The sequence below is a fragment of the Parasteatoda tepidariorum genome, chromosome 8 (genome assembly GCF_982258835.1).
Source record: "Parasteatoda tepidariorum strain Cologne lab strain chromosome 8, Ptep-v5.0, whole genome shotgun sequence".
NCBI lineage: Eukaryota > Metazoa > Arthropoda > Arachnida > Araneae > Theridiidae > Parasteatoda > Parasteatoda tepidariorum.
In genome coordinates, this window is record NC_141762.1 from 9,894,463 (window position 1) to 9,906,703 (window position 12,241).

At 29.5% G+C, this 12,241-nt stretch overlaps 2 long non-coding RNA genes across 4 annotated transcripts in view; one reads left to right on the forward strand and one right to left on the reverse strand.

Moving 5' to 3' along the window:
- Positions 1-430: 430 nt before the first annotated feature.
- The window catches only part of LOC107436673 (uncharacterized), a 51,768-nt gene continuing 39,957 nt past the window's right edge, over positions 431-12,241 (reverse strand). For 2 of the 3 annotated variants that reach the window (XR_015428635.1, XR_015428632.1), the window contains exons 2-3: positions 3,563-3,640; positions 431-601 (exon numbers count right to left, since the gene is read on the reverse strand). This is a non-coding gene — a long non-coding RNA (uncharacterized LOC107436673). Of the gene's footprint in view, positions 602-3,562; positions 3,641-7,709; positions 7,868-12,241 lie in introns of those variants that run through there. The other variant, XR_015428633.1, reaches the window with a different exon arrangement.
- The window catches only part of LOC139425548 (uncharacterized), a 62,719-nt gene continuing 58,403 nt past the window's right edge, over positions 7,926-12,241 (forward strand). The window contains exon 1 of the long non-coding RNA XR_015428638.1: positions 7,926-8,445. This is a non-coding gene — a long non-coding RNA (uncharacterized LOC139425548). The remainder of the gene's footprint in view (positions 8,446-12,241) is intronic.

Genomic DNA, 12,241 nt, shown 5'->3' on the forward strand with positions numbered 1-12,241 from the left:
AAAAATACTCCAAAGTATTTTTTTAAATTAGAATTAATCGTGGAATCTCTAAAAATAAAAAAAAAGACTTTTCTTTTTTTTTCCCGCAGCAATAACCGAGAAAAAATTGTTTGTTTTCCTTGATTATGACCCGAAAAACTGAAATACGTAGCTAGACTACATGTAGCTGCAGCGGAAGATCATTGTTCTGACGTCTGGTGTTTGGTGTTTTATCATTGAATTTGTTTTTCAATTAAAGTAGACCGGTGACACTTGAAGTATTTTACGCTTCTCTTACAATTTTATATAAAAGCGGATTTCTTAATAAACATAATACACTCTTTACAAATAAATGTACTTCATTTAATTTCACATCATTACCCAAAATAATGGTTTATGTAATAATGGTTCTTGGTAAGTATAATGGATACTTGACAAACATTAAACAAAAGGGGTTTGAATTAGTTTTTATTTTAAGCTTTTTAGATTACACTATGTAGTATTTTTCTTTTTTCTTTTGCAAAGCCCATTTTTTATGGCAAAAATTCCGACAGTTAGCAATCGAATTATTGGTTGTGAACTCCGGCAGTACTGAGTATATCATCAGCCATTTCCTTGAGGCCTAAAAAAAGGAAATGATAGTGCATTAATCACTGAAACAAAAGCAACAAAAACCCATCAGGTAAATAATGGAAACAGTCAAAAATATACTAATATTATAAGCTCACCGGACAAAAAATTAGTCACCCTAGTGCTCAAGCACCGATGAATCATTAGGTTTCATTAGATGATGCAGTGGTCAAGTAGCGTGCTCAATTGAGTGTGCACTGCCTCAACGTGATCGAAGACAACTAGCCATCAGTGAGATATTTTAGTTTTAAGCAGAAATTGTGTGTAAATATGGATAAGTGTGAGGATGTGACAAAATGGCAAAAAGGGGCAATTGTGTTTGGATGTGCCCATGGTCAAGCGGTGAATGAAGTTGCTGGATTTTTTGGTGTTTTGATGCGAACTGTTTAACGTGTCTACAAGCAGTGTTGTAATTCCCGTGGTCACAGAAGACGACGTCAGAATTGTGGTCGGAAAAAGATCCTACCTGAAAGGGACCAGAGACGTGTTTCACGACTTGCCAATCACTTCAATCGCTTCCGAACCTGGCAGGAATTGCTTCAGTTTGTGAAAGAAGGTCCATCCCAACCTGTTAAGGAGGGAACATTGCGACGGGAGCTACATGGAATGAACGTTTGGAGTCGAACATCTCGTAAGAGGCAATTCTTCACACAGAAACATAAAGCTGCGCGACTTCAGTGGACTGGAAGTCACCGAACGTAGACAGCTGCTGACTGGCGAAATGTAATATGGTCTGACAAATCATGTTTTTGCCTTTATTCAAAAGACGTATGTCGTCCAGTGCACCGAAGACCAGGCGAAGCATTTAATTCTGACTGTGTGCAAGATGAGACTCAAGACGTCAGGTTCAGGACCTCCCATGGTTAGCCTGATGACTAGGAGACTCTAACCCATGATCCGCCTACCACAGAGGATATTTTATGCCAGCACTGTTGCCGGTGAAAGCTGGATGCGGAATTCGTATCGACCAGCCATCACTGTGATTCGAACCCGGTTCAGCTCATTGGCAGGCGAGCGCTTTATCCCCTGAGCCATCGCGGCTCAAAATAATGATATAGGGTAGTTTCCAGTTAAAGCGGTTATTTTAACTGATTAAATAGATAAATGCATTATTTCTTTCCGAAAAAAATAGGAAACAAAATAGCCAATATGCCTTTAATAATACATGCAGTATTTTAATTAATTCTCTTCGATTTGACGATTCAAAAATTTAATAAAAGAAAAGCTAGCGATTTGCAGACTATTGCAATTTTCTTAGGAAAGTGTTCCAGAAGTTCGTGAACAGATGGCGCTCTGAACTCAGAAATGCTATAAAATAATGCTTTCTAATTAATCACCAATTGAATCAGCAGTTTGAGGACAAAATTAGAAACATTTCTTCGCAAATTCAATTTCAATTCCATAAATAATTTAAAATTAAAACTGTAGAAAAAGTGAGTTCTGATAGACCTTGAGTAAGTCATGGAATATAAGTTACTAAAAGAGAATTTGGAAAATAACAAAATGCCAACGAATTATTAGAAGAGAACTTTCCCATAGCGTAACCCTAATTTATCTTCTCATAATTATTTCGTTTTCATATTTTGAAAATTTCTTTTCAGTATTTGAAACCTCGAGGCTTATTTTAGGTTTTTCCAAACTCACTTTCTTCATTTTATAAATTTTAAATTACTGATATAGGTAAAAGAGAATTTGCGATAGATAGTTCCTCCCTTGGAGTAGAATCTTCTTAACAGATCCCCCATGCTGAAAACATTTTTATACAGTGTTTCCAGTCAGCAGCGCCTTCTGTTGAAAAACTTTGCAATTAAGTTTGAAATTGAATTAAAAAATATAATTAGTTTCCGAAGCAGACTTCGCATTTCTAACTGTTTCAATTTTTGACACTCATTTTTCAAATCTGCGGTTAAATTCTGAAACATTCAGTAACTATTACAAAATGCCAGTATTAACTAAATTAAGCTTTCTTAACTGATCATAATTATTGATAAACACTAATAAACATATTAATTTTAACCTTTCCGGGTTAAGAGCGATATTTTTCTTGAATATTTAAAGTGGCAACAATTGTTAAGATTTAATATTTTATTTTTGCTTTAATAAAGATAATTTACGATGGTTTGCCAATGTTTGCCAATAATAGCTCATGCGTAATAATATTATAATTAATTTTAAAGAAACCAGCTAGTTCTATATACTATATAATACTATGTATAATAACATTTATATTTGGAGTTGAACCACTTTTTTTACATGAGTGTTTTTTTTTTTTTGTCAATATTAAAATCACTTTTTGTTGCTAGGCATTATTGGTCCGAATTCTACCACAAAATTAAATAAAAACATAAAATTTTCATTTTTTAAAAAAAATTTGAAATGGGATGCCTGCAAGTGAGGTAGTGTGGGTATCTTGACCCTGATTAGTTGTTGAAACGTGGCGTTTGTTTACGTTAGCACCTGTTCTTTCCATTCTATTTCGAGTAAACCAAACCCGCCAAGCATCAATTTTTTTAAGTGACACATTATATATTCTTTCTGCAATTATTTCAATTTTTTCATTATATATTTCTTACTTGACCATTTACAATTCAATAAATTCTTAATAATTAAGACAGACACGAAGCCATGCAGAATGTAAACAAACTAATTATGCATCGAAGTTGCCAGGTACACGAAACAAAAATATACCTCGGTCGCAATAAAATATATAAACAAATGAAAAGTCTACAGTTAAGTTAAAGATGTAGACGAGAAAGAATTATATTTCAGCAAATTCAATGTGCGACACACGGCTGTGTATTCAATTAACTTCACGTTAATGAATATTCTAACTAATGCTGAGATATTTAGCTCAACTTTAGCACGTCATAGGCTACATGTGTGGGTATCCGTGATCTACTTTTTAAAGTGCAAATTCCCAATTACAGTTTTTTACTCTTATTCCTCTACTTACCACCCAAAATGCCTAATCCTCTTTTTGGTTGTGGTGCTGGTTTAGTTTCATAGCGCACCTTGTGGACTCCTGCCATGGCTGTAAAAGAAAATTGAATATTAATTAAAAGATTTATTCCCTGTCGATTCAATGTGCGATTATAAATTTGTTAGAGAATTGTAGCATTCGAAGGCATTTGAAATCGAATCAAAATATACATTTTGCATTTTCTATTATTCTTTACATGAAGTGAAATGAATTAGTCAGAGGCTGTAATTTTTTGTTATTTTATTTGATACTGAAAAATCGTCTGTATATATTTTTAAGTTTAATCGTGTACTTATTTTTTTTTATATACAAGTTAATCAAATTAGCTAGATGTTATTTTTCTTTAATGTGGAAAGGTATTGTTGATGGATTTTTCAAAACTTCATTTTTGTCAGAATTCAATTTTCGTTAAAAGTCTATTCTAAACATTAGTGAGCTTTAAAAAATATTCTTACAGCAGGTCAATATTTTGAGCATAGTGTGAATATTAAAGAATAAATTTTCGATTTAAGACATGAAACTAAGTGATGTTACAGATGCGAAAATAAGTTTTTGAAAGAATAATGATAAAACCTGACTCTATTTGCAAAACTCTTAACGATGATCTAGAACAGTGACTCCTAATATTTTTCGGCTATGTAATCCTAAGTGGAACCCAACCATCTTTTGATGGAACCCCCGACTTTATCAACAAAATATATGACGACAATTGTGCAAGCATAAACAAAAAATACTACTTTATTTTAAAAGTATTTATTAAGCAAAGGACATTTTTTCTTTGTTTAATCATTAATAATCTTAAATTATGTTTATGTCCGACAGTTGGAGCTGAACTTTAAAAAAAGGAATTAGGAATTTGTCTGTGCATAAACTGAAAATGAAGTAAATGAGCCGAAATATGACTTAAACATCGGAAGTGGTAATTAGAGAGGCATTTTTCTTTATTAGCGAATTTCGTTATTTTATCTTGATTTGAAAAGGACGATGTGAAGTTCTATCGAAAAGAATTTTTATAGCCTGCCTTTTCGTAATTTAATTAATACATATTTATTAAAAAAAATTATATTTTCTTTTAAATATATTTTCCATTTCTTTTTTATTGGCATTTTACTTTCTAAAAGCAAACGAAATTTTAAGTAAATAATAGATTATTGATTGCATCTAAATGTAATTACAGGTTTCAGAAATGTTAAAAATAACTGCGCTTCAGAAAAATTTTGACTTTCGAAACTTCTTTAACTTTTTCACGGAACTTCAATTTTTTTAAAAATCGATAATTTTCCACCTAGATGGAAATTGTCAAAATCACTGCCTTATTCTCAGTTCTTGAAAATTCTTATGAGCCCTAGTAATGCAGCAAGTAATGGAGTAAGTTTTTAAATATTGAAAAATTAGACCTCAAACACTTTTTAATTTCACAAACACCACAAAGAAGATTTGCAAAGAAGAAATGGCTTTTCACCACAAAGAAGATTTGCGCCATTTTCAAAATAAGTAAATGAGATTCAAAAAATGTGTTTTTTAAAAGTTTGACGATCCTAGGAACAAGAATATAAATGTCCATGATTAAAACTTGAAAAACTGCGCTTGTTCGACATAACTAAATTATAATAAATAAATTTTACTCAAACTTTAATTTTTTCAAAACTCTTCTTTTTGAAGTAGTCTAAAATAAAATTTCGCCCAGCATTGTATGATTTTGGGAGCCATACCTTGATTTTCAATATCATTTGACTCCTCTCTCGAATCTATTTTTCGGATATTGTTTTTTATAAAATCTTACACTTGTAAAATTTTCAATGAATTCTATGAGTTTAACTTGGGAACGTTTCTTTGTGAGAGGGTGAAAAACCTGATCATTCGAAAATTTCCTGTGAAGTATTCTGTTTTTACCCTTCGTGCACACAGACACATTTGCATACCAGCCAACTTGTACCTTCGTTGGAAAAAAATTTTACAAAACGGTAGCAAAGCAATAATTATTTTTAGAAGAAATTTCCGAAAACAAATCTATTAAGACAGCTATAATTCAAGATTTCATACGCCAAAAAGCTAATTTTGCTACCACTAAGAAAAATATTTCTCAACGACTTTACAAGTTGGCAGCAATGCATTTGCAAAAGTAACACTGGTAGGCAAAATGTTTTTTACGAGGTTGGCAAGTTAAAGTTAGTAGGTTGACTGGTTTTTCGAACCATATGGTTATTACATATATTCGAGGACAAAAACTCAATTAAATAGAGGGGGAAATGCATGCATATTTATAGAAGCAGGATTGTCTCTTGCGTATGTATGAAGTGGTAAAAACTTAATTCAAATTGAATAATTTGATATATTTAATAATTAATTCGTAATTACCATCATAACTTGCACAGTAAATTTTATATATATATATATATATATATATATATATATATATATATATATATATATATATATATATATATATATATATATATATATATATGTATTAAGCGAATCTATTTCATTTTAGTACTAGCATAAGCTTTTTCCCTTATGACCTGAGAACATAGGACAACATAGATTCGACGAATCAGTCTGTGGCGCTTCACGCTAACACTGAGCTATCCAGCTATTTCACATTAGCAACCCGCTGTGGGTTTGATCAGGACGAGATAAATCCGAGTAATTTTTAGTGTAGAGAGCAACCCGACACGAGTGATAATTACCTGGACAGCCAGGTCTCTACTTTAACAGAGGTACACTTTTTTTTCGAATGAAGTTTTTTATGATCTTAACGTTATTAATTATGAATATTTGTTAATTCTTCCCATTTTTTGTCAATATTTTTCCTTCGTGCAATTTTCGTTTCTCTACTTGTAAATATGTCGTGAACTTTTCTACACATTCAATTATTTGTTACTTATTACCATGGCGAAGTGCCATTCATTTTTTCTCTGCCTTAACGTGTGCCACTATTTGTTGCATTTTATGTAATTTGTCTATTGATGCACAATTTTACGTGATCTAGACTCTTAAAAACGCAATCCTTCAAAATTTAAAAGCAGTAGCACTATTGTGGGGAAAAAGCGTTTAAATGAATCTGTTATTAGACTGCGAATGAAGACGATTCGAAATAAATTCTAAAACACATCAAGAAAATGAAAAATAACAAATAAAAAAATTACTATCTGCCTGTTTTCTAGGTATAACATTTAAAAAAAAATGGGTATTTCTTCATTTTACGATAATTAACCACTCTGCTCGAAAAAAGTAGTACTTTAATTTATAGTTTTCTCCGCACAGCAAAACCGGGATCTTATAAGAGAGGATAATAGCATACAGGGTAGAAACAATATCCTAATCTTGCCCCTTCGCTAAACCGTCAGTGAGTAAATAATTAAAGAAAGGATTATCTCCTCCATTTATAGATTAACTTATACCATGTATAATACAAAGTACTGCAATTTGGTGATTTAATCTCGTAATGGGATATCATTTCAATACCATTCTATAATTAGCTTTTTTAATTAGTTTTTAAGCACTTTTTTATTGATCAAATGGCTTGAAAAACTATGAGCTTAAAAAATTCTAAGAAAATCTGAATATATAAATATTTTTATAGCTCACGACTCTGAATGTGTTTCACCAAAAAATATATTCAATTCTTCTAAATGCCCTTTTATATTACATATTTGTCTTTTCTCCGAGAGCTAAACACTTTTTGTGTAAGAATTAATTGAAGTTTAACCAATCATTCTGAAGTTATGATGGAAATCGTGACATTTTAAAATAACGTTAAAATTTTTGAACCGTTATAGCGGTTAAAATATAAAAGCCAGATATTCCAAACTTTGTCTTCAGGGGGTGATAAGTCGATTTAGTTTTTAAAAAATGGATGTTTTTTTAAAAAGGTGCGTTTTTTGTTCAAAATACACATATTACGCCATAGTTACAGTTAGCTGTTTTCATATATTTAAAGAGATTTCTATGAGATATTTCCAAAGCACTTTACAGAATGAAATTCTGACCAGACGTTCAAACGTTTTAAGGGAAACTCATTTTTTCTCTTACTGCACATTCATTCCATTTGTGATATTATTTAGTCAGCCTTATCCGTATTTAACTTACTTAAAATACTTAAGAGACGTAAACTTACCAGTAGCCATAAGAGCCAAAACTACGAAGAGGAGAGTGAAGAGTTTTGGAAACATTTTGAAACACAGGCTATTGTATGAACCTATCTAACTCTGCAATGATTATACTGTATTTATATACACTAATACTAGTGAAAGAAAATAAAAATATTTAATATATGCTATACTAGTAAGCAAATATATCATTTTTATTATGCTGATTATTTATTGGTTATATTCTTCAGTAAATTGAATTTCTAAATTATATCTCTTTTATTAAACGAATTTACATAACTGAATTCATAAAGTTGAATAATGCTATGTACTTAAAATTGCCTATAAATATCATTTATAGCCTGTCCTCCACTGTGCAGTTATCTAATGGTTCTTATTTGCTCAATTTATTCTTTATTGTTATAAGTAATACTAATGCTTTAAAGATTTGATTGGAATTGAATTGCTCTATAAACAGGTATTAGTGACCGATGAATTTAATTCCTATCAATTTATTTTAAGTTTATTTGCTTAATGTCGTTTTTGGAATTATTCATGTTTCAAAATACAAGGACACATTAAAAACGGAAATAATTTCAAAGAGGTTTGGTTGGAGTAGTAATCCATTGGGGGTTAGTGAGCATTGAGAAAAAGGGGGCACCACTTATCTCTGATGCTCGCCAACTCCGTAATTTAAGTTTTTAAATTCAGTAAACTGGCATTGGTGAAAGTTGAAGCTGAAAGATTCTACTTTGCGTTATTGAAGTAAGCAAAACTCGTTTTTTTTTTTGTAGTTTATCCCATTAGAATAAAAATAAAGTGTATTTACTATTATCATTTGGCATGATGCTAACTCTCGCACCCAACTCAAAATAGTCAACATTTACCAATATCAAGTAATTTTAAGGGAGATTTCCCTTTCAAGGGACCGTAAAACACTTATTTCCAAAGTAACTGTATTAAAACTACCTAGTATTGGTGCTATTTTAATAATCCCCAAATTTATCAATATAATATTTTATACTTATATCAGTATATTTGGTACTTATTGCATAGCCCTTCAACAAGTAAGTGTATTGGAAAATGCATATGTCAGTGACAGCATACTAAGACCGAAATTTTTTTAAAAAAAATAGAATTCTTATTAGAATTTGATGAGGGTTTCGGAGCATGACTTTCTCTATCCGACTTTTAATTTACTGTTAAAATATTTATAAGTAGTGATGGAACTAAGTTCTTTTAATTCTTATTTATTAAAATACACTGGTGTATTTATAAGTAGTGATGGAACTAAGTTCTCTTAGTTCTTATTTATTAAAATACACTGGTGTATTTATAAGTAGTGATGGAACTAAGTTCTCTTAATTCTTATTTATTAAAATACACTGGTGTATTTATAAGTAGTGATGGAACTACGTTCTCTTAGTTCTTATTTATTAAAATACACTGGTGTATTTATAAGTAGTGATGGAACTAAGTTCTCTTAATTCTTATTTATTAAAATACACTGGTGTATTTATAAGTAGTGATGGAACTAAGTTCTCTTAATTCTTATTTATTAAAATACACTGGTGTATTTATAAGTAGTGATGGAACTAAGTTCTCTTAATTCTTATTTATTAAAATACACTGGTGTATTTATAAGTAGTGATGGAACTAAGTTCTCTTAATTCTTATTTATTAAAATACACTGGTGTATTTATAAGTAGTGATGGAACTACGTTCTCTTAGTTCTTATTTATTAAAATACACTGGTGTATTTATAAGTAGTGATGGAACTAAGTTCTCTTAATTCTTATTTATTAAAATACACTGGTGTATTTATAAGTAGTGATGGAACTAAGTTCTCTTAATTCTTATTTATTAAAATACACTGGTGTATTTATAAGTAGTGATGGAACTAAGTTCTCTTAATTCTTATTTATTAAAATACACTGGTGTATTTATAAGTAGTGATGGAACTACGTTCTCTTAGTTCTTATTTATTAAAATACACTGGTGTATTTATAAGTAGTGATGGAACTAAGTTCTCTTAATTCTTATTTATTAAAATACACTGGTGTATTTATAAGTAGTGATGGAACTAAGTTCTCTTAATTCTTATTTATTAAAATACACTGGTGTATTTATAAGTAGTGATGGAACTAAGTTCTCTTAATTCTTATTTATTAAAATACACTGGTGTATTTATAAGTAGTGATGGAACTACGTTCTCTTAGTTCTTATTTATTAAAATACACTGGTGTATTTATAAGTAGTGATGGAACTAAGTTCTCTTAATTCTTATTTATTAAAATACACTGGTGTATTTATAAGTAGTGATGGAACTACGTTCTCTTAGTTCTTATTTATTAAAATACACTGGTGTATTTATAAGTAGTGATGGAACTAAGTTCTCTTAATTCTTATTTATTAAAATACACTGGTGTATTTATAAGTAGTGATGGAACTAAGTTCTCTTAATTCTTATTTATTAAAATACACTGGTGTATTTATAAGTAGTGATGGAACTAAGTTCTCTTAATTCTTATTTATTAAAATACACTGGTGTATTTATAAGTAGTGATGGAACTAAGTTCTCTTAATTCTTATTTATTAAAATACACTGGTGTATTTATAAGTAGTGATGGAACTACGTTCTCTTAGTTCTTATTTATTAAAATACACTGGTGTATTTATAAGTAGTGATGGAACTAAGTTCTCTTAATTCTTATTTATTAAAATACACTGGTGTATTTATAAGTAGTGATGGAACTAAGTTCTCTTAATTCTTATTTATTAAAATACACTGGTGTATTTATAAGTAGTGATGGAACTAAGTTCTCTTAATTCTTATTTATTAAAATACACTGGTGTATTTATAAGTAGTGATGGAACTACGTTCTCTTAGTTCTTATTTATTAAAATACACTGGTGTATTTATAAGTAGTGATGGAACTAAGTTCTCTTAATTCTTATTTATTAAAATACACTGGTGTATTTATAAGTAGTGATGGAACTAAGTTCTCTTAATTCTTATTTATTAAAATACACTGGTGTATTTATAAGTAGTGATGGAACTAAGTTCTCTTAATTCTTATTTATTAAAATACACTGGTGTATTTATAAGTAGTGATGGAACTACGTTCTCTTAGTTCTTATTTATTAAAATACACTGGTGTATTTATAAGTAGTGATGGAACTAAGTTCTCTTAATTCTTATTTATTAAAATACACTGGTGTATTTATAAGTAGTGATGGAACTACGTTCTCTTAGTTCTTATTTATTAAAATACACTGGTGTATTTATAAGTAGTGATGGAACTAAGTTCTCTTAATTCTTATTTATTAAAATACACTGGTGTATTTATAAGTAGTGATGGAACTAAGTTCTCTTAATTCTTATTTATTAAAATACACTGGTGTATTTATAAGTAGTGATGGAACTAAGTTCTCTTAATTCTTATTTATTAAAATACACTGGTGTATTTATAAGTAGTGATGGAACTAAGTTCTCTTAATTCTTATTTATTAAAATATACTGGTGTATTTATAAGTAGTGATGGAACTACGTTCTCTTAGTTCTTATTTATTAAAATACACTGGTGTATTTATAAGTAGTGATGGAACTAAGTTCTCTTAATTCTTATTTATTAAAATACACTGGTGTATTTATAAGTAGTGATGGAACTAAGTTCTCTTAATTCTTATTTATTAAAATACACTGGTGTATTTATAAGTAGTGATGGAACTAAGTTCTCTTAATTCTTATTTATTAAAATACACTGGTGTATTTATAAGTAGTGATGGAACTACGTTCTCTTAGTTCTTATTTATTAAAATACACTGGTGTATTTATAAGTAGTGATGGAACTAAGTTCTCTTAATTCTTATTTATTAAAATACACTGGTGTATTTATAAGTAGTGATGGAACTAAGTTCTCTTAATTCTTATTTATTAAAATACACTGGTGTATTTATAAGTAGTGATGGAACTAAGTTCTCTTAATTCTTATTTATTAAAATACACTGGTGTATTTATAAGTAGTGATGGAACTACGTTCTCTTAGTTCTTATTTATTAAAATACACTGGTGTATTTATAAGTAGTGATGGAACTAAGTTCTCTTAATTCTTATTTATTAAAATACACTGGTGTATTTATAAGTAGTGATGGAACTAAGTTCTCTTAATTCTTATTTATTAAAATACACTGGTGTATTTATAAGTAGTGATGGAACTAAGTTCTCTTAATTCTTATTTATTAAAATACACTGGTGTATTTATAAGTAGTGATGGAACTAAGTTCTCTTAATTCTTATTTATTAAAATACACTGGTGTATTTATAAGTAGTGATGGAACTACGTTCTCTTAGTTCTTATTTATTAAAATACACTGGTGTATTTATAAGTAGTGATGGAACTAAGTTCTCTTAATTCTTATTTATTAAAATACACTGGTGTATTTATAAGTAGTGATGGAACTAAGTTCTCTTAATTCTTATTTATTAAAATACACTGGTGTATTTATAAGTAGTGATGGAACTACGTTCTCTTAATTCTTATTTATTAAAATACACTGG